Source organism: Neopelma chrysocephalum, unplaced genomic scaffold (genome assembly GCF_003984885.1).
Source record: "Neopelma chrysocephalum unplaced genomic scaffold, ASM398488v2 Primary Assembly neopelma1_23, whole genome shotgun sequence".
NCBI lineage: Eukaryota > Metazoa > Chordata > Aves > Passeriformes > Pipridae > Neopelma > Neopelma chrysocephalum.
Genome location: NW_020897691.1, coordinates 18,054,272 through 18,076,878, shown reverse-complemented (window position 1 = coordinate 18,076,878; position 22,607 = coordinate 18,054,272). Strand labels below are relative to the sequence as shown.

Sequence of the window (22,607 nt, the reverse complement as noted above, 5' to 3'; positions counted from 1 at the left end):
GAGTAGGTAGTAAGCAAGCTGCTGTTGTGAAACTCAAAAGACAGACATTCAATTCATTAAGGCTTGAGTTGCTGCTACCAGGGTCCATTGTACATGTCTGATCCCATATACAGGCCACATAATGGATGAACGAATTAATTTATCTCAGGGTACAATGTCTACAAAACAGTGTCTCAGTCTGTGCAGGAATCAGTCTGCACTACAACAGAACAGTCAATAAATCCCATAGAAATAGCCCCCAGGGATTTTCCTCAGCATTCTGGCCATCCAGAAAGCTATGATAGGTTCAACATCCACGCACGCTGTGATAGCCCATTGGGGCATCTATGAAGCTGCACAAAGGCCATCACCCTGGAAATCAGCTGTCATGCCTTTTGCTTGCTTCACATTTGTGTGAAACAATTTTATTTCTGCTAATTCCAATTGGTGAAGCAGGAGCAGAGCAAGCTAGCTTATACCCAAAGGTAGTGTGACACAGGGCCTGGGTGGTGGTCATGTACAAACTCTGGCTGTGCTCACTCCAAACACTCATGGTGTTTTACATTATTGATCTGTGGAAGCCCTGGAAATTACCGCGCAGGGCCCAGAGTTCAGCTTCCACTATTTTTCTCACAGTAACCTACCACTGCAGAAGACAAGGTGCTTTTCTCACTTCCTATGCAGAGGGATGAATACTTCTTGTGAGCAAAACCAGTTTCTATGAATATTTTCAGCAATTATAATCAGCATAATTAGAAAGCAGCTCACTGTGCCTGAAGATGACTATTAAGAGTGTATTTGCTTTCAATTATAACCACATTCCTTAAAAAAGAAGTTTTCAGTCTTCACCCTGGTTCCCCTTGACACATTCAGAAAAACCCAGCTATGCAAACATACTAATCCGGGAACCCCACCATCCCCACCACACCCAACCATTAACACCAGTCATAACCCTAGAGCTAAAAATGCATTTCCCCACCTTGGGGCTTCTCAATGTAAAGTTCTCCTAGATTTTTTTTACTTAAAACATAAACACATGAGTTCAGGCATCATTCCAGAAAAGCGCCTGCCACCTATACTCCCTAATTATTACCACGACAGCTAGGCTGCTTTATGAAAGCTAGACGAGAAAATTACTTTCTTAGATTAAGATGAGCACACATACAAGTAGTGCTCAGCAATTGCAGGGGTGCTTTACTTTCCAGTCTTAATCTCTCAGAGATGTACCAACTTGACTCACTAACCATATTGAAAGCAAAACCGAATCAGAGCAATAACATCCCCGTACTATGTTTGCATATGAGATATAACAAGGAAATATTGCATTATGAATTGGTGGAAGATCTGAGTCAAGGGATAAGGGCTCCTGCACTACTTTCATCTGCTACAGCGGGAACACATACCAAACACAGTTTTGCTACTGTCAGACATCTGCTTCCCATACTAGTCACACTAACCAGCCTGAGACTCTCTAAAACTACAGGTCAGAAAATGTCAAGCTTCTAGATGGGAAGCAAGCACAGAGCCAGGCTGAATGCTCCACAGCCACAGTCAGCATCGGACAGTGGTCATATACCAGTTACAAAAAGGCAAGAGACTATGCCCTTCCTAGGGAGGTTCATCAGATTTCCCTGACTGAGACTCACCACCCAGGACATTGGAGAAGCTCAACTAACGTCAATCCTAGCAAGGTTAAACTTTAGCCTGGATCAAGAAGTTACCCTCATGAGACAAACACATGTACCAAAGCTATCTCTCTGATGTATTTTGATGTCTTTAATTCCTCTGGGTGGCTGGTTAAAACCAACCTTCACTGGCAGATGAATAATAAGTGATCTACAATTAACCATTTAATCCCTGCTGAACTTCCTCATAAAACTACTGAAGACTTACAGGGAAGTTGATTCTTACTTTACTAAACATGGCATCCATGCAAAAGTGGCAAAAACAATGACAAAATGAAAAAAAAAAAGAGAACAGAATGGATTGGTCTAGAGGAGGATAACATTATCTCATCAAACAGGCACCACTGAGTGAAGGCTCATTAAGAAATGTAGGAACTAATGAGAGTCTCCAGTGTTATCAGGAACAAAAATCTTCATGCACAGCAGAAGAGGTTAAATTTAAAACTTCCTATCATTAACAAGGAAAAGGCATTTAAAAGAATAGCTAGATTAAGAGCTAAAAAAATAGGTAAGAGCTAGAGTTAGCTGCCTTGTCCCTATAAAATAAGATCCACATAGAATCATAAAGGTTGGAAAATCTCTCTAAGATCATGGAGTTGAACTGTTAACCCAGCACTGACAAGTCCACCAGTAAACCATACTGTCACACCCACATGCCTTTTGAGAACTTCAAGGGATGGTGATCCCATCACTTCCCTGGGCAGCCTATTCCAATGCCTGACCACCCTTTCAAATGAAGAATTTTTTTTCCAATATCTAATCTAAACTTCCCTTGGCACAACCTGAGGCCATTTCCTCTGTTCCTCTCACTTGTTACCTGGGAGAAGCGACCAACCCCCATCTTCTCAGTTCTTCACAGTGACACACCAGGACGCTGTTTAAACATTTCAAGAAAGCCTTTTCTTGAGGGAGGAAAGAAAGAAAGAAAGAAAGAAAGAAACTAACCAAGTATTTTATTTTTGACTTGTAGCTTAAGCAGCAACCATGTGTCACAACCTCCTCAGACTTTCTTCACCAACAAGAGGATTGTTACCTGCACCAGAGTAGTTCCTTTCAAGAGGGCATAGGACTCGTACCAGGAGTACCTGCCACTGGGCACAGTCCTTCACAGCCACCCACATGGGTATAAACATCTGCCAAAGAAAGGCAGAGCTTCAACTCACTCTGCAGTGACATAATTACTTTTCCAAAGGGCCTTTATATATTAAGGGCAGAGTGTATCTCATCAACTACTCTCCAGTGATGAAGCAAGAGGAGTCATGTGCTTTCTGCTGTGTTTAAAAATTGTATTTCTACAAGGGCAGGTAAATACTCCCAACCACAGAGGAGGGCCACGATGGCACCTCTGGACTGCACATGTGGAGCAGGAAGGCATGGAGAGGAGAAAGTGCAGTGCCAAGGTCTTTACATACACAGCTGAGTGTATGGCTCATAAGTGCACCACAAGAGACTGTCATCAGGATTAGAGGAGCTGAGGTAGTGGAGAATCTGAAAGTATTTCAAAGTAATTAAAAAAAGGAAAGAGAGAATCCCCTCATTTATATGAAATTACCAACTTGTTTTCTTTTAATGGCAGATCAAGTTAGAAATGTTGCATGTTTTGATGTACATCAACTACGCTAGTGGGTTTTCACATCAGGAAAAGCCTTTTGTGTTGTTTTTTTGTTTGTTTTAATTGCCTGAGCAATTCCTACCCTTTCTCTCAAACTACTTTTACATCCCCTTTCACCTAATGGTTAAAACACTGTCAATTTTAAATGGCTTACAAAGTCTTTGAAATTGTATATAACTAACTTTCAGATACTAATGTGTTCATAAATTTTCAAAAGAATCACTGTGCTTTGTGAATTCTTATAAGGATACAGAATTACAGGTTTGAAGCTTTAATTAACTTTTAATCTACTCTGGCTTTTAATCTGAAAGTAATACGTAATGCTAGAATGTAAACCTGCCCTCCCCTTCCTGCATGGCTGTGTATGGACGGATATGTGAAATTAATGAGGGGGCGGGTTAGCACAACACTGTAGCTGGATTAAATGTGGAGTTTCTTACTGGAAACAATTTACTGTATGTTTTAGAACTACACACTTTGGTTACATGCTTCTACAAATCAGAAGCAGATTTCTTATTCCTGCAATCTCAATCACATTCCTATTATAAAAATATACCATAATAATTATACTGTGGTATTCTTGGCAAGATACTTTGCATTATATATCACTATATTCAAAGAATGAAAAACCAAAACACCACAAGTATGCCTGTATTTAAAAAAAAAAGGACTATTTTGCATTAAAAATTCAGTTTAAAGACAGAATTCCTCACTGACTCATTAGTCTCTATAGAGTTCTAGCCTCCAGTATTAGAAACTGGTTTGTAGCTTACAGATCAAATTAAAGCCAATCGTTTTTCTCATTAAACATAAGTAGCCATTATGACCCCAGACACTTCTTTTCATGCTGTGACTCATAAGTACATTGCATATGGACTTCTAATTTCACAGTTGAAGCAAGAAAAGGACAATCTCCTTTTCTGGTTACTTCTCTTAAAATAACATTAATTCCAACAGGTCTACACTGCATCACAGTTATATCACAACAGAATTACACATCCCATAAGTGGGACGTGATTCCTTCTTTTACTCAACCCAATTCTTCTGGGTCCAAGATACTGGCAGCTTAATTAAATTAAGTCTTATAGCTTTCAAGCTAGTGCAATATGGAAGGTAGAGTCAAGCCTGAAGATCCTTATCATATTACACCAGTGCTGATACAATCTAAATCTCTAGGGTCTTATTTTTCTTTGGCAGCAAAAACAAATTTCACCATTTGTAAATGTTATTGAATTTATACACAATGGCTAAAGTGCAGTTCCATTTAAACAAAAGCTATTAAGCTTGTTGAAAAAAAACAAACCACCAGGAGTGCCAGCCGACATCTTCGCTCAGTGCAGTAGCTGCAGTAGTTAAAGAGTTGATATGTCAAAGGGTCTATTTCCTGCCCTGGAAGGGGAAATGAACTCAGTGATCTGAAAGGTCTTTTCTTCTCAACCTACTTCCAGCTGTAAGCATACTGGCAGGTCCTGATGCAGATTAACACGGTGCTTTCAAGGGATTTCAAGGCCTGAGGCCTCAGGTGGAGAGCATGGTGCACCTGAAAGGAGCCAGGACTGGGCTCCAGCATCACTGCCCATCCTGAGCTGTGGAGACTGAGCTCAAATTTGCAGTCTTCACCTGGACAAACTCCTGAAGAGGTCTCTGCCTCAGCCCTCCTCACTTATGAAAACAACAGGAGGGGAGACTGGGGCTTTCTGGTCAAACCAGGATTCCCAAAGCTCTGCCAAGAACATCTACTTTTCTCCTTTCTTGTCTTTTCTAGTAGTAACCACCTCATCCTATCAAATACAACCAGAGTTGGCAGGTAGCTATGAGAATATTCTCTCACGCATACCCACCCAAAACTGTAGGTGCCAAAACATCAGCTTTGGAGGAGATAGGAGAAAGGTTATTTTTGGACTAAGCTCAAAACGCCATACTTTGAGTAGCCCCACAGACCCTACCAAAAGAAGAAGCAAATGGCAGAAAGGATGAAAAATCCAAGACAGGAACATCAACACATTCTGCTCACAAAGGTTCTTTTTGGCATAACACATTCCAAGTCTTTTGGACCAACTCTTAACCCTTGACACCAGAGAAAAACTTCCATTAGCAACTGGCAGAACAGTGTGTTTCAGGTTGAGGGACAGGGGCTGGACTCCCTGCCTGTCACCTATTACACAGTCCACTTCACAACTGGGAGGCGGAAACCGCGTCAGGTTTGTGATGGTCTTTTCTACTCTCAGTTTACACATTCATAAACACCCGAGGGTGTAGATTCTAAAGTAAATGCTTTCCTACCTTTGGCTCTGAGACTTCCTGAAGAGGATAGAGGATCTAGGATTTAGACACTGAAAGTAAACTTGAGACACAGTTCCTTGGAAAATTGAAAGCAGATCTTGATTTTTGCATGCCAAGAGTTCTACAGCAGTAACACAGCTTAAGGCCTCCTTTCCTGTACCCCTGTAGTACCAGCATGTTACTCATACATTAAAAGAACAATAAGAGTACACTGAGGATTATGTTTCCCCACTAAAAAATTTGCTTTGCAGCTTCAGAGCTACAGAGTGCCCTGTTCAGACGGTCCTCTCTTCCATGGTACATGGATACCCTTCTCCCATTGAAGGTGATCAGATAAAAAAAATTCCAGCCCTTGCTTCCAAATTGTAACTTGGTATACATTGAATAACATTATCAAATCATCCACCCTAAAGGGAAAGAAATGTATGATTATCAGAATGAAGTCACCAGTGTACAAAATTAGCTCAGTGACCACATCAGCAACAAGCATAAACAAAGCTGCAAACTTTGATTGTGTTGCACAAGCAATTAATCACTCCTGTTAAAAACAAAACCAAACCAAACCAAACAAACAAAAAAAATGAAAAAACCCAAACCCAAAACAAAACAAAAAAAAACCCAAAAACAAACAAAAACCAAAACAAACAAAAAACCCAAACAAACAAAGAAAGGAAAACAAAACAAAAAAAAAAAAACAAAAAGGGAAGGGGTGAAAGACACTGCTCCATTTCTTGGGCATTTGCCCCTTTTTTATTTTGTCTGTGCCACAGAACACAGCATTTTCACAACTGGTGTACAGTTATGTATTGAAAATCTACATAGAAAGATGACAACCTGTGCAGGACCTACCTCTGCCAGATACAGAAGCTTTGGTTCTCCATACCATCCCAGTTCAGTATTGGTAGTAATGTTGACTGAAACTTTTTCCTCTAACACTACACAAACATAACACCCTTGCTTGGCTACGCTATTTGTCATAAATCACTTTAAGTATTACCAAGAATAGACAGAATAATAAAAAAAAATAAAAGATTCTGAGGGATTATTCAACATACTGTATTGGAAGGGTCACTTTAACGTTACAGAAACCATAGTACTATCATACTTTCTCATACTTCTCCTCAAAAAAAATCCAGCCCTGTCATTGCAAAGCTGTAAAATAATCCCAGCACTGGTTTATTTAGCAGTTCAGGCTAATGGAGTTTGACAGATAACCACCAAGAACTCTTTTCTAGAGGAAAACCATTCATCTTGGGTGCAGCCACTGATAGCAGAGGCAGCACAGGGGCTGCAAGTCCTGGCATCGCAGCAGCCCACTCTGCCCTCCGCTTTCAGAGGCTTCCCAAGTCCTTCTCCGCTTTTCTTTCAGTGCTCCAAGTCTGGCCGGCAGCCGGTGAGCAGAGAACTGACTGTTCTCCCCCAACATCCCCCTCCCCGTCTCCAGTCCCACTTCCCGCTCCTATTTACCTTCCCCCGGGCGCTGACTTCAGCTGAATGGGGCGCTGACTCCCGGCTGCCCCAAGTCTTGCCACGGGAACATGGACACGCAGACACACGGACTGTCTCTGCCCTGGGCATGCCAGGAAACTGTGCCTAACACTTCAAAACGCTGAGCCGTTAGGAACTAAAAACAGATCCTGCGCGAGGCTGGATGTATTTTTGTCTGCAGGCTACACACCCTCCTCCAGTTCAATTTTTTCCATTGGTGGAACAGCATGATGCAGACTTAACCAGAGGGTGGTTTTCCACGGTTTTCCGTCTGAAACGATTATGCGGGCCGGCTTGCCACCATGCCGGGCAGCCGCCGGGGAATACACCGTGACTGAGCTCTTGTCTGACCCCACATTCCTCAGCCTCCAGGCTGCTTCCACAGGAAAGCTGCTTGGAAGGCTGCTCAATGGCAAGGGGTTTGCCTGCCTGAGGGTAGCTCCAGGGTCTCCTCCTCTTTTTTTTTTTCCTTTTTTTTCTTTTTTCCCTTTGTGTGTGGTTTTTTTTCCCCTGGCTTTTTTTTTTCTTCTTTCCCCCCCAAGCTTGCTAGGAGGAAGTGAATATCCCCAACATCCTTGAGTGAGACACCCTGGCAAAAATATAATTCCTCCAACCACAGCGGGAATGTTGTAGTCATGAAAACCCACTCTTAAGAGCAGCTCTCAGTTGTGTTCAACAACTCTACACAACAGCATCATGTATACAACCGTAAACTCTGGTGCTCTCTTCCTTGCTACTTTCTTTTGTCAGACATTTATACTTTCCCGTGGAAAGAATTAATTGTTTTTTAATAACTGATCGCAGATAAAACATATCTCTTTACTTGTAAATGGAATCCCCAAGTTTCAATATACAGAGTTAAGCTGTTAAATCTGTAGTTAGGTGCATGCACAATTGCTTTATTATCAGAAAAGCTCAACACTTCATTGATTGCAGCAACAGTTGGTGAACAAACTCGGCCAAAAAACAAGGCATTTATTCAGATATTCTAATAAAATTGCACAGTTACATTCAAGTGCCAAGTGTGAAAATACAGCCAAGTTACACTGCAGATGACGTGTTCAGTTGAAAAGAAATACATGAACACTATAATAAAAATCATTAGTGACCCACAAAAGCCTCAAATCAATATATATGTCCACAAAAATGAAGTAATGATTTGCACAGTAACAGAGGAATTGCCACCTAAAAGTGGATCCCTGTTCCACTGTGTCCACTATCCTGACTCATTATATAGGAAACTTCAGAACCCAGCAGCTTTGGAGTAATTCGGAACAAAATTTTATTTCATCTCCAAAGCCCAGTTATAGCTAACTCTTCCACTGGATAGCAACAACTTGGATGTCTTCTCAAACCTCACAGGTTGACAATATTAGCACTGAATACACTCCCCTCATCACAGCAAAGGTTAAATCCTTCTTTCAATTTTACTGACCTCCATTAAGTTTTCCACAAGCGAGTTCCACAGGCCAGTTTTTGTAAAACCTAATAGAGCAGAACATGACTTATGCCCATAATGCTAATTCTACAACTGATAATACATCCAGGAGCTTCACATCCGCTTGTTCTGGAAACAACTTTACTCTCTGTGCAAAGCAGATTATTTTCTTTTTCATTTTCCCAGTACGGTTATATTCTCTTCCCTTAGCATTGCTGTGGTCCAATCATTTCACTAACAGGCCAGATCCAAGTTCTGGGACTAACATGGAAGCAATGACAGCTCACGAGTCAAAGTACCAGGTCTCTGTGGGGAGCAACAGTTGGCCTCTGGTCCTACCCCCTTTCTCACACAGAGTACTGCATTTTCTCCACAAATTCATCTCTTAGGTCATTAAAACATGTTCAAATGATTCCTTAGATAAAATTAGTATGCAACCAGTTCATCATCACCTATTCTGTTGAATTTATCTTTCTTAAAGATGAACATTCAGAAGTATAAATACTATTCCCAAAGATGCCTCTCCAGCATCCTTTTCAATGACAGTGATTCTTCCTCAACTCAATTAAAAATACCTGGACCAACATAACCTTGGACACAGCTGAATCACATTAATGCCTCACAATCTTCCAGTAACAGGTAATAAAGCTGTCCATTCCCTTTCACTTCCATTTTCAGAGTTACTCCCAAATGTGAATAGGCATTCTTGCTATTAGTGCAAAGCACTCAACCCGGTGCTTTCTCCTTCTTCAAGTTCACTGCATCTGATCATTTCAGTCTTGGGGGTCATTCAGCTATTTACTACATTATTTCTAATCCACCTATGTATTCACTATGTCTTTCACTTTTTATCAGCCAGTTCCATTGATGCATTCCCACTTTTTGTAATAAGGCAATCAACATTCATTACGTTTGGTCTCAAGACTCCAATTGATACCCCCAAGTTCTTTTATTTTCAAATAAATGTTATTTTCAAAATTTCACCTCTAACATACTTAACTGATTACTTTTAGCATACTGACATTGCATGTTGAAGGCATACTTTTCTGACTTCTACTTGACTTATTTGGTACAGTCTAGCTTGTGGGTTACAATATGAGGATCCTTCTTTATTACATCCCCAAAACTGAGTCTCCACATCCACTTTGTGCCCCTTTTCTCATCCACTGCCTTGCCATTAGCAACTTGGGACAACCTGATGAGATATTCTCTGGAGATAAACAAAGAGTAGGCAAGCCCCATGGTGAAAACAATAAATTAATCTCTTATTACTATGTGAAGTATTTGTGTGCCTCACAATCTTCCACAAATGTATCATCATCACAACAATTGCTGGGAAAGAGAAGGGTGCCATTATTCTTATTTTCTAGAGAGCTGCTACATCACACAGGAAATTAAAGGGTATTTCAATACAGCAAGAGGAAACTCCATAGCTTGTGTTAATGTATGCCTCTGCTAGTTTAAAGGTTCTTAACATCTGTTTTGCAGTAAAAACAAACTGTAGTTTGTGCAGAGAAGTCCTCAATGGAATTAAAAATAAAGTTCTGTGTATTAATTTTGAGAGTTCATTTCTCTTCCTCCAAAAAGATATTTTAAAGCCCCTAACTTATTTTTTATAGATGAAGAAAAATGAATTCTCAAAAAGACAGCTATTTAACCTACCTTTTATACCACTTTTACACTAAAAAAACTTAGATTTTACTTTGAAAGTGCTAGGACATCACACTGTCATCATGGTTTTGTTTCCTAAGCAATGGAAATCCATGAAGAAAAATATACAAAATGCACATATTCCCAGCATTCATGCTGAGATAATGATACACCTCCTTCCCTAAAGCCACCCTACTTTTATACACATATGCCACCCCTATAAAATATGTTTTCCTAGACACAGTTCAGTCTATTTCTGAAAGATCAGTTCGTCATTTTGCCTCTGGCCCTCTCCTGCCTAGCTCACTTGACACTGATACAGCTGAGCTGTGTGAAAATCCCTGGTCCATAAGGTCCCTCGACTAATGCTCCACAGATGGGTGCTGGATGGGCACATGTGGAAAGATATCAGTAGCTTAACCAGACTGGCAGATGTGTACAGAGTCTTCCCATGAAATCCAAAACATGTTCCCATGCTCTCTGGAACAGGATCTGTGTAGGAATTAAAGAAGTTTGAAGTAAGAAATTTCGTTTCTCATATCAGAAACCTCTACTGGAGCTCTCAAGAAAGCTGGGAAGCTGTGCTATACTAAGTGTAACTAATGCTAAAAAATAATTGCATGTTATTGTCAACAAGATAATAACCAGAGATGAGTTTCGAAGCCTTGTTTATCTCATGACTAAAACATCTGAATCATGCAACATCTGCTAAAGAAATATTCTCATTAAACTGTACTTAAGGTCCATTCTTGATATTTTTGCCTTGAAGGGGAACTGCACAAGAAACACAGTGGTCTCCCATTGAGCAAGTGCTGAAGGCAAACCTTACACCCTATTAAATTCCTCTAGAAGATGTCAATTCAATTTCTGAGAACTCAACTTTCTGCAAACCAGTGCTCATGCACTCAGCTTCCTAGCCTCCTCTCAAAATGTTTGTCAAACACAAAAGGACAAAACCAGTGGAAGTCATTCATTACTTAATTCTAGTGCAGAGGAGTTTGGGAAAAGAGTAAACAAGAGCCTGTGTGTTAGCCCATTCCTGCTTGCCAGAAAGCAGGCCATTTCATTTACCAAATGACAGCATCAACACAAGTCTAACAGCTCTGGCTATAGGTCAGAATAGATGTTAAACAATGAAAATGTAATGTACATGTACTCTCAGTTATCACAGAGACTTACAATGCCCTTAGTGCCTACTATCTTTCTGGCAGAATCTCCTGTTCTCCCTGTGAAATGCTGTAATAAACAGATCAAAGGGATTCTCCTCATCCCCACCTCCCTGTGGAGTCTGTGCCCTTGTCCGGCTCTGCAGGGGTGAGGGACTGCTCTACAGATACTCTCCACACACACCTTGTGCTCCCCTCAAATGGATTGTCCCCATGTCCAAAACAGGGAGAATCTACTAACATTTAAGGCATGCAATTAGCCACACCTAATGTTTAAAGCAAGATGAAATTTCTCCTTTACTTTTATGTTGCATGGTTCTTTAGCACTGCTGTCAACAAGGGCTTACTATTTGTGGTTATGATCTATTTTCAAGTGTTATAGAGAATAGTTGGGGAATCAAAGTGCCTATAGCGCCTGTCTTATTATTTCAGTAGAACTAAATGAAGAAAGATAAAGCATGATCACATGATGGCAAGGCAGGTGGCATAAGCATTACTGAAAAATGGGAAGTTAGGAGAGGAAAAAAAAAACTATGCAGCAAATCTATCTCCTCAGTTTCAGTGACTTGCATGCTGGATGCAAGAAACCTGGCCTGCAATGATCCATCAGTAAGCCAGCACTGGGACTGGCTGGGATGGAGCTAATTTTCTTCATAGTAGGCCCTATGTTGCAGTGTTTTGGATTTGTAAACAAAACAGTGGTGATAGCACACCATTGTTTTCACTGCTGCTGAACAGTCCCTTCACAGCATCAAGGATTTCTGCATTTCTCACTCTGTCCCATCAGTGAGAAGGCTGGGGTGGGCAAGAGGACACAGCTGGGGCAGCTGATCCCAACAGACAAAAGGGATATCCCATACCATATAATGTCATGTTCAGCAAAAAAAAAGAGGGGTTGTTTTGCCACGGTTCTCATTGCAACATCTGAAACCAACAAGGCACTCACAAGAGTTAACCCCTGAGAACAAGGCTGCCCTCAGCAGCAGTGGCACCTACCTCAATGGACAGGCTCATCCTGCACAGCCTCAGAGACTCACACTTTTTAATAGTCTTTTTTCTTCAGAACTTATGGTAAAAGCTTCATTTTTGAAACACAAAGCGAGAAGTACTGATACACAAGATCAAGTTGGGGAAATACTTTCAATATCAATAGAGCAGAATTGATGCATCTTTTTTTGATAAGCACTACTTCAGCAATACACTTTTTCAATACACAGCGGACAGCAACAAATTTTAGTTAACCAGGTAGTTGTATCTTCTGAGCTATAATTAAAAGCTCTTTTACTGCAATAGATATATGTAAAAATGTTCTCAATTTAGGACTGTTACTTTGTAGGAACAAAAATTCAAAACCTGGACAAATCTCATAAAAATATGAGTGGAAAGGTTTTTTGAATGCATTAGGTTGAAAAATGAGAACTGAAGCCTTCTCACATGCCATTAAAAAAACCTTGCCTATTAAACATGTAAAAATATTTGAAGGCGGAGTCATTTGTCACAACAATATACTAGGAGATCTTACAACATAAATATTTACAAAGCACACATGTTACTTCTCATTGCATTACTACCACTGCTTGTTCCATTAACTGATCCAACAGACCAGCTAATTGCTTGTGCAAGATCAACTATTTGCCATCACCCATTCAAGACAAAAGCGCAAACAGTTATGGGGGGGGGACAGGAAGCTTTAAGTTGTGTTCCAATCAACTCATTAAACAATTTTTCTTTAAAATACTGATCATTGGTTCATCAATGAAATTAGAAAAATCTGCAGACATAAATAAACGTTACAGAAGGAGAATTATGGCAAGGTTTCTAGGAAAATTGTGTCAAAACACTGTTTGCTTCAATTGCATGAAGCAAAAGGCATATAAAATAACTCTTGTTGCATAATGAATTTTAAGTAAAGTAGTCCTGCATATGCATATGATTTTATAGGATTTTTCGAGACATGAATGTTTCCCAAGAAGTTTCAGATGCTAGGGTTAGATGAGTATATAGAAAATTCTGCTTAACAATACCTCTAATCATTCTTTTTGTAGAGAAGCACTTCAAAATGAAAAATAAGAAATTAACACAACAAAAGGAATATTAAAAAAAGTCAAATTTAGGGAGGGGAGGTTGTTTGCCTTTTTTTTTTTTTAAGTCTTGATTGTGGCTTTTCATTAGATCTGGCTGGCAAATGTACTAAAAGTGGTAAATGGCAGTATTAGCAGCTTATTACAGTATCATTAAATTAACTAAAAGAAACACTGGGGTATAAAAGCTAGATGAAGTCTGTCCAACATGTGTTGCTTACACCCACATACACTGCCTGAAGAGAGTGATGCAGAAATACTGCAAGCTGCTGCAAAGCTATTTGCCTGAAGCAGAGTGAACAATGAGAACAAGTTCAACATCTGCCAGGGTGTCCAACCACTCACAACCATTTTTCTGGTCAGAAGAGGCATTGTTTAAGTTGACAGGTTCCTAATGGTCTGAATTATTTAGCAATTCTCAAAAGACTCTTTCTACTCGTTAGAGAGGAAAATGCGAACCACCCCAACCAGCTCCCCGGGAGCCGATCATGCTAATTGAGGAGAACATCACAACGTGTCCCATTTTAATCACATGAGTTAAGTAGGCAAGAGGTTTCTATCATCCCCACCACACAACAAAAGATGGAGGGTGTCAGGTTCCACAAATATAAGCACCACAATATATAATCTCCACATTCTTTAAAAACCTCAGTTTGAACAAAGAGGATATGTCTTGCCGATGAGCATTACACCTACCAAACTAAGCAGAGAAGTAAATTACATTAAAGAGAAAGTTGAAACACACAGTTTGAAGCCTGAGTGCTAAGTGAGCAACAGGAAGCATCTCAACATATGGTAAGTTAGTGGGAGGCAAAATAGCTATTTATTGATTTTTCCTTCTCATCTGCCATATGATAGATGACAGGTATAAACAAACTACTGTAGCACAGCACAGAAGTTACAGGCAAATGACACTCAGTCCTAAAGAGCTAGATCTTTCAAACATGTTCCCATTTCTTATACACATAGAAATGAAGGCGAATGCTGCTAGTAACAGCAGCTTTACTTATGATGGATTATTTCTCAGTCACTTAACAGCAATCAAACATGCTCTGCAGCAGTAATTATCTCCCCTAATCCTAGCCTTCCTCATTGTGGGAAAAAATGCAACAGACTTACAATCAACAGGACTGTCTTATTTTCTTCACAGCATTAGGTGACCTCTAAAATCTGGAATCTCTTCAAAACCCTAAGACCTGAACAGAGCTTCTCACGTAAATTTTGTAAGGAATGCTACTGCAGTAATTAGGAATGCCTTCAATAGACCTCTTTCACCAAAACACAGACCATGTGTGCAAAGAAAGAGATTTACAAATACATTCAAAGGCTATAAGGGAAGACGTGTAAATATTTGGTAGAGTACCATATGGAACACAATAATCAGGAATTGTCAATTTGATGGAAGGACACTTCCAAATTAATATTATTACTTCTGTTTCTCAGCAACCACAATATGAATAAGAAACTGCAAAATTAATTACCTTAATGCATATAATAGGAGTTCAGAAAATTTCTTTCTTATTCTTTAAAAAGATGCCACAAAGATAAGCCTTTCAGTTAACATGATCGAAGAATAAGCCACCAGTTTACTTACAAAATCTTTATTTTGTCATCTGCATGTAAACATTTCCAGAAGCAGAAGATTAAGTTAGCAAGCTAAATGAAAAAACATGAAATATTTTGCCGGCATGACATTGTGATTAAATAACTAAAAGCCCCCAAAAAAGCAGAGACAACATGATGCTGGCCTATTCAGCCATAAAATGCATTTCCAATAACCACATTTCAGCATGCAGCTTAGATCATATGTAGCATTTTCCTATTTGAGAGCGTGCAAGATGGATTGTTACAGGCTCAATTGTCCCATACACAGGCAAACAACATGTACGGAATGATTAAATCAGCAAGATTCCCCCACTGAGCCTCCTACACATGCTTACACTCAGGCAAAGAAGAGGTGGGGTCTCTCCCAAGAAACAAAAGCATAGGATTATGCGAGAAGCCTAAGACCATCTGCACAAAGTCATGTGGTCAGGGATTTCCTCTTTCCCTTGCTGTGTACTGGGCATCCTTTCCCACTTCCAGTCTGAGCTGCATGGTGGTCAGCAGAGCCAGACTTAATTCCCAGCTCAGGGACAAAAGAGAATCAGGGACCAGGGGTTTCTGGGGCCCTCTTTGCCCATACTTACTGCCTTCAAAGCTAAGCCACTTAAGGATGTAATCCTTAATACCCCAATGTGCAGAAGTTCATAATGTCTGGGTCATTGTAAAATTCTGCATACCCTGGTCCTAGCCCAGTCCCTCTTGCATTCCTGAGAGTGAAGCCAGCCAGGCACAGTCACCCTACTTTCATCCATCTCCCAGGCACAGAGCAGGGGGCTCTCCCCTGCAACCATGAAGCCTGCAGGAAAGACACAAGCCTTTCCCCATGTGTATCCCAGTTTTATGTGAATTAACAAGCAGAGCATTGGCATTTTGTGTTTTCTATTTTCTCTAACTAATTTAAGTTCCTTTCTCCTTGCCTGAGGTAGAGAGATCATAGAAGTAAAAAATGTTCTTGACCTCAACAGGACATCTTGTTGGGTTATGGCAGAGAACTCTTTTCTCTTTCCTGGCATCTGAGAAGGGAGTTACAACTAACGTTCCTGTTGGTTCAGTTTTTCCACGAGGCCCGGGGGGGAATTCTATAGCATTTTTCCAAATATAATGAAACATTAACTCTATTTGCAGTACAGGCAACTCACAAAGCAATGTTTGGATGCTCTTTGACTTCCGTATCCCTAAGCAACTTGCTGCAGCAGATCCATTTTTCTGAAGTGCTCAATGCTTCCTAAACAACACTCATGCCTGTGTGAACAGTCTGCTCTATGGCAGTGATTTCTGAGTCCTGCCTGCTCTCTCCCTCCTTATCAAGCTGCTTTTTCAGCTCCCTGAAATATTATTGCTGACATAATCACATTGCCCAGACAGAGCCCAAACCAAGCCAACTATTGACTTCTGTGGGCTTTGGATCAGGTCGAAAGCAGTGAAAGCACCCAGAGGATGAAGTCACTGCTTTTCATTTCAGAATGGTCCTTAGAATATGCCTAACTTTAGGTATTTTATTCTTGACTTTATGGTAGGCTGGCAAGGTACACTGAGACAACATATTAAGACAAGTTTAAATTCAGATTATGGTATCTTTATTATCTCAAATTTGCAGAAAAATAAAGTAAATAAAAAATAAAATCAAGAAAATTTTACATTAAGCAAACTATCGTTTTGTTTAACTCTGCTAAATACAGAAAAAGAATACTCTGTTCACCTGAGACACTCACTACATACTGAGCTAATCAGTTTTGCAATATATGAGACACTCTGCAATGTCTTCTTGCAGGCTGTGTTTGTGAAATGCAAGATGACCTCAGGACCACCCCCAGGAAATCCTTAACTCCTCTCTACACATCAAAAATATTAAGTAGTCATTACCTTCCAGGTCCAATCAAACCTTGCTAAATATCCCCCAGAGATTTATATAAATTGGTCAATCTTCCAATGCAAGGTTCATGTCTGGACCTAGATTTTGAATAATATTCAAAAACTAGGAATGTCTGGATCTCAAGGTTTCACTTAATTGAGTCTGGAATAAATCAAATCTACAGTCTAGTTTGCACTTCAGCTCTACATTTTCAAAGTGCTTCCAGTGTAATATTTTAATCTGGTCAAATTGCTACTTTTAGTAAGTGGAGGTAGTTGAAAAAGTTTCAAAAATCATGTGTTTGATAAAATTCTTTTCTTGAAATGTGAGATTTGGGGGGGGGGGGAAGTCCATATAAAAATCTGCAACATTTTCTGGTAACTTAGCATTTTTCAACAACAAACTACTATGGATGATAACTATGAAACTGATAAATGAACACATACACAGAGAAGCACATGTAGAGCACCTCATTTTCCATGTGGTGGTCTGTTTTTACAATGTTAAGATAAACTGTCACTGCTCAATGTCCCTGACAGGCAACAAGCCCTCTCTAGTGGGGACACTTGTTAGGTCCACCAGCATTTGAAGAACTGAGCAAAACTACAATAGTGTGGCAACAGTCATCATGGCTAGGCTTCGCGAACGAAGATTTGGGAAGGGCTCTACCCATTTTTCATGCAAGCGCGTTGGTGGCTAAAAAGGCCAATACGAGAAAGGCAAGTCCGGTTGCAAAAGACACAGCAGAAAGGCTCCTTAGATGGTATATTCTGCAAGGTTCGATTCTTTCTGCGTTGTCTTTTCTCCTCAAGAGTGATCCTGCGTGCTTTCTCAAAAGCATCAGCAGCGTTATAAATGGTCTGTCTCCAGGCCTCCCGATTAGAGGCCAGAGTGGACCAGTTATGGTGATCAATATGCCCGAGGCTGAGTTGTTGCTTCAGGGAGTCCTTGTATCTTTTCTTTGGAGCTCCTCTCTTGCGGCAGCCAGTGGCAAGTTCACCATAGAGCAGGATCTTAGGGAGGCAGTGGTCCTTCATCCTAGAGACGTGCCCTGCCCAACGCAGTTGCGTTCTCAGTAACATGGCCTCAATACTCGTAATTGCTGCCTGTTCGAGAACAGAGGTATTGGTCACATAGTCTGACCAATGGATGTTAAGGATTGTACGGAGGCAGCGTTGATGGAAGCGTTCTAGGAGACGCAGGTGGTGGCGGTAGATGACCCATGATTCGGAACCATATAAAAGAGTAGACAGCACTATGGCTCTGTAAACACTGATCTTGGTGCTTTTCTTCAAGTGTTTATTACGCCATACTCGTTTATGGAGTTTTCCAAAAGCACTGTATGCCTTCGCTAACCTATTGTCTATCTCCCCATCAATCTTACCAACTGAGGAGATGAGGCTGCCTAGGTAATTAAACTGTTGGACTGAATTGAGTTCTGACTGGCCGATGGTGATGTGGGGACGGTGGGGGACTTCCTGAGGTGCAGGCTGATGGAGAACTTCTGTCTTCTTTAAGCTGACTTCCAGCCCAAAGAGCTCAGCAGCCTCTGCAAAGCAGGATGTTAAACGCTGCAGAGCTGCTTCTGTGTGGGCAACAAGGGCGGCGTCATCAGCATAGAGCAGCTCCCGGACAAGATGGTTTAGGGTCTTAGTATGGGCCTTCAGTCGCCTTAGGTTGAATAGGCTTCCATCAGTACGATATCGAATGTAGATACCGTCCTGATCATCGAGGTCTGCCGAGGCCCTTTGGAGCATCATACTGAAAAAGACTGTGAATAGGGTAGGAGCGAGAACGCAGCCTTGTTTCACACCATTCTTTATTAGAAAGGGCTCAGAAAGTGTGTTGCCATATCTGACTTGGCCGTGCTGATCCTCATGAAGTGAGATGATCATTTTAAGGAACTTGGGGGGACAACCTAAACGTTCCAAAATCTGCCAAAGACCTTTTCTGCTCACAGTATCGAAAGCCTTGGTGAGGTCGACAAAGGTTACATAGAGACCTTTGTTCTGTTCCCTACACTTCTCTTGTAGTTGTCTGAGAACAAATATCATGTCTGTGGTGCTCCTGTTGGCTCTGAAGCCACACTGACTTTCAGGTAGAATTTCTTCTGCTATAGCGGGTATTAGTCTGTTCAGGAGTATTCTTGCCAAGATTTTGCCAGCAATGGAGAGCAGAGTAATACCACGGTAATTTGAGCAGTCTGATTTAGTACCTTTCTTCTTATACAAGGTGATGATGACTGCATCACGAAGGTCTGATGGTAGTTCGCCTAGTTCCCAACAGCGCACCACAAACTCATGAAATTTAGCATGGAGTGCAAGGCCCCCATGTTTCCAGACTTCGGGTGGGATTCCATCAACCCCAGCTGCCTTGCCGATTTTCACCTGCTGTATGGCCTTGAGGGTTTCTCCTAGAGTGGGGGCAGTATCCAATTCGTATTTCACTGGTTGTTGTGTGATGGACTGAATTGCTGAGTCTTGTACTACACGGTTGGTACTGAAAAGAGTCTGAAAGTGTTCAGACCATCTATTCAGAATGGAGGTTTGATCTGTCAGAAGTGTTTGACCATCTGCACTGAGTAGTGGGCTTTGGACTTGGTACGTAGGCCCGTATGCTGTTTTCAGGGCCTCATAGAATCCTTTGTGATCCCCTGTATCTGCACATAGTTGAGTTTTTGCAGCTAGATCGGTCCACCATTTGTTCTGGATGTCACGGAGTTTCTGTTGGAGCTTGCTGCAAGCAAGACGAAAGGCTGTTTTTCTAGCGTGACAGGATGGCAGTGCAAGGTGTGCTTGGTGGGCGGTTCTCTTCTTCCTCAACAATTCCTGGATTTCTTGATTATTTTCATCAAACCAGTCCTTGTTCTTCTTGAGGGAGAACCCTAAGGATTCTTCAGAGGATTGCAGGATGCTACTTTTAATATGCTGCCAAATTGTTTCGGGAGAGGAAACTGCAGAATCTGTGGAATGGTTATCAAGCTTAGTTTGAAGGTTTGCCTGGAATCTTTCTCTTACTGTGGCTGATTGGAGATCGTTAACTTGGAGTCTTCTCCTTGGGATACTGCCCCTCTTGGGTTTGAATTTGAGATAAAGGTTGAGTTTACAGCGCACAAGCCGATGGTCTGTTTGACATTCTGCGCTGGGCATCACGCGGGTATGGAGGACATCGCGGACATCTCTCCGTCGCACCAAGACATAATCAATGAGGTGCCAATGCTTAGACCTGGGGTGCATCCAGGTTGTCTTCAGACTATTTTTCTGCTGAAAGATAGTATTGGTGATGGTAAACTGTTGCTCCGCACAGAATTCTAGCAGAAGTCGACCATTATCGTTGCAGTTTCCAACACCATGCTTGCCTAATACTCCTTTCCAGGCTTCAAAATTCTTACCTACTCTGGCGTTGAAATCACCAAGGATAATGATCTTATCATCTGAGGGCACCTTTTGGGTAAGACAGCGCAGGTCAGTGTAAAATTTATCTTTTTCAGCAGGGTCAGCTTGGAGAGTTGGGGCATATATACTGAAGATGACAACGTGTTGCTTGTTGTTTAGTGGAAGGCGTAGGGAGATAATGTGGTCAGAGTGACCTGTCGGCAGATTTTCGAGTTTAGGGACAATGGAGTTTTTGATCATGAAGCCGACACCTGAGAGATGTTTTTCGGTTCTGGGCTTACCTGACCAGAAGAGTGTGTAACCGGCACCATGTTCTCTGAGGCTGCCTTCCTCGTGAAGGCGAACTTCACTGAGAGCAGCAATGTCGATGTTGAGACGAGCCAGTTCATGGGCAATTAGGGCAGAACGTCGCTCAGGACGTCCACTATTGGCAGAATCGAGCATGGTTCTGATGTTCCAACATGCTAGAGTTAATTTGAGTACACCTTTGGAGGCAGGTGCATGCCTATGTCTTTTGCTCTTTGTGCGACCGCATTGGAAGAAGATGCCCGTTGGTCTGCGGTTAACCAACCGGGTGAAGGTGGAGATGAGCTTTGTTTAGGCCACCTTTTCTAGGCCCCTCTCCGAGTGGAGCAAGCAGTGCTGTCCTTGAAAAGGCTGCTTGGTCGTTCAGCGTGCTGCCCCAAGAGACTCTCATCTCCGTCAGTCTCAAATGACCAATATCCTGAACCGCCTGTATGCAGGGTTGAGTCTGCGGCTCCCAGTGCATCTTTCACCTACCGTTTCGACCCTCGCCCGTCGCTACAAGACTTTTTGCATGTGGGTAAAGCCTTCAAGCCTGCGCAATGGATTTTTTAGGTGAGATGCAGTATGCGCGGAACTGAACCCACCCTTTAATCCTGAGGTTCATCTGCCAGGGCCGAGCAAGCTTGGACGGTGGCAGCGAGGTCCTCAGGACGTAGGTTTGATTAGAGTGACCTTCTCTGAGATGGATGGCCTTCCAGGGCTAAGCGAGCTCCATCTGCCCGGGTTTGGGATGAGAGTTGTCCTTCTCCTAGGATGACTGCCAGAAGGCTAACGAGCTCATCCTGCCCAGGGATGTAGTTTATCTGGTCCTATGGTTTTGACCTGTCTGGCATGGGCGACCCTACCGAGGGCATGAACCCTCGCCAGCATAGTTCGCAACCACATAGGGGTACATAGGCTACGTTCCTGTTAGAACGATTTGGGCAAGTCTGTTATTTCCAGTAACAGCCCTTTGTCCTGCCCACTCTATCAGGTTGTAACAGAGCAAAGCAAATATATCCAGAACATGCCGAACCTGGGCAGTAGCCGCAGGAGAGCCAAAACAAAAGAAATAAATAAACAAACAAACAAACCAACCGATCAACCGTTCTGGCCCCCGTACCTGTCCAAGGCTGAGGTACCTTACAAGGCCCCAGCCTGGCCGGGACCCCCATCAATCAAAAGAACCCTCTGTCCACCCAGACCTTATCCTTCCCCCACTGTGTTACCACAAATTCCAGGCGTACTGCTCACATGTGATGTGATGTTTCATACGGGACAGCCCTGCTCTCCCACCCGCCAGTCGAAGGACCCCCATGGCCAGCTCAACACCCTTCCCTCAGCTCCGTCCCCCTCCCCCTCTCCCTCCCTCCCCAAACCTGGAACGGCAAACCTCTGTGTGCTCCGAAGCTGTGCTCTCATCTTCCACGTGGGTGCAGTACTAGCTGGCAGGGCTCCCCCTCGCTCTCCTTTCTCCTGCCGCGGCCTTGCCTGGGGTCCAAAACCGCGCGCGCTCTGCGCGCGCGGCGCGGAAGCTGGGCCGACGCGGCGTCCCGCGCAGCGCCTGCAGCAGCCCCCGAGCCGAGCGGGGACCCGCATGGCGCGTGCAGGGCTACCGGCCAGGCCGTGGCAACAGTGCAGTGCTTTTAATAAACTAGGTCAGTTCCAGTTATAAAGTTTGTAGCTGTTACAGCAATAAAGCTAACACCTCAACATGAACAAAAGTGAAAACTCAGCAGTGACCCTTGTAGAATTGCAAACATTTTTGGGTTAGTTCCTTGTTACTTTGCCAAGGTGCACGCAAATAAATGATTTAAACTATGAGCAATTCCATTACTAGTAAACGAGAACAGTCAATTAACCAATGGTCATACCACACTGTAAAAAAAAGTGTTTCCGGATTTTCAGAGGGAACCTCCTGCAACTTCTGTTTGTGCCCATTGCCTCTGGTCCTGACACCAGGCACCACTGAAAAGAGTCTGACTCCATCTTCTTTGCATCTTCACTTTAGGTATTGCTACACATTAAGGAGATCTCCCCGAGTCTTCTCCTCTCCGGACTGAACCATCCCAGCTCTCGGCTTTTCCT

At 42.2% G+C, this 22,607-nt stretch overlaps 1 protein-coding gene across 10 annotated transcripts in view; it reads right to left on the bottom strand.

The window, feature by feature from the left end:
• Window positions 1-22,607, bottom strand: part of TIAM2 (T cell lymphoma invasion and metastasis 2) — a 195,245-nt gene that overhangs the window by 95,431 nt on the left and 77,207 nt on the right. The window contains exon 1 of one of the 10 annotated variants that reach the window (XM_027688814.1): window positions 15,665-16,320. The exons of 7 other annotated variants lie outside the window; for them this stretch is intronic. The gene's annotated coding sequence lies outside the window, so the exon portion shown is untranslated. Of the gene's footprint in view, window positions 1-5,559; window positions 5,579-7,026; window positions 7,137-15,664; window positions 16,321-22,607 lie in introns of those variants that run through there. 2 more of the 10 variants (XM_027688804.1, XM_027688821.1) reach the window with 2 other exon arrangements.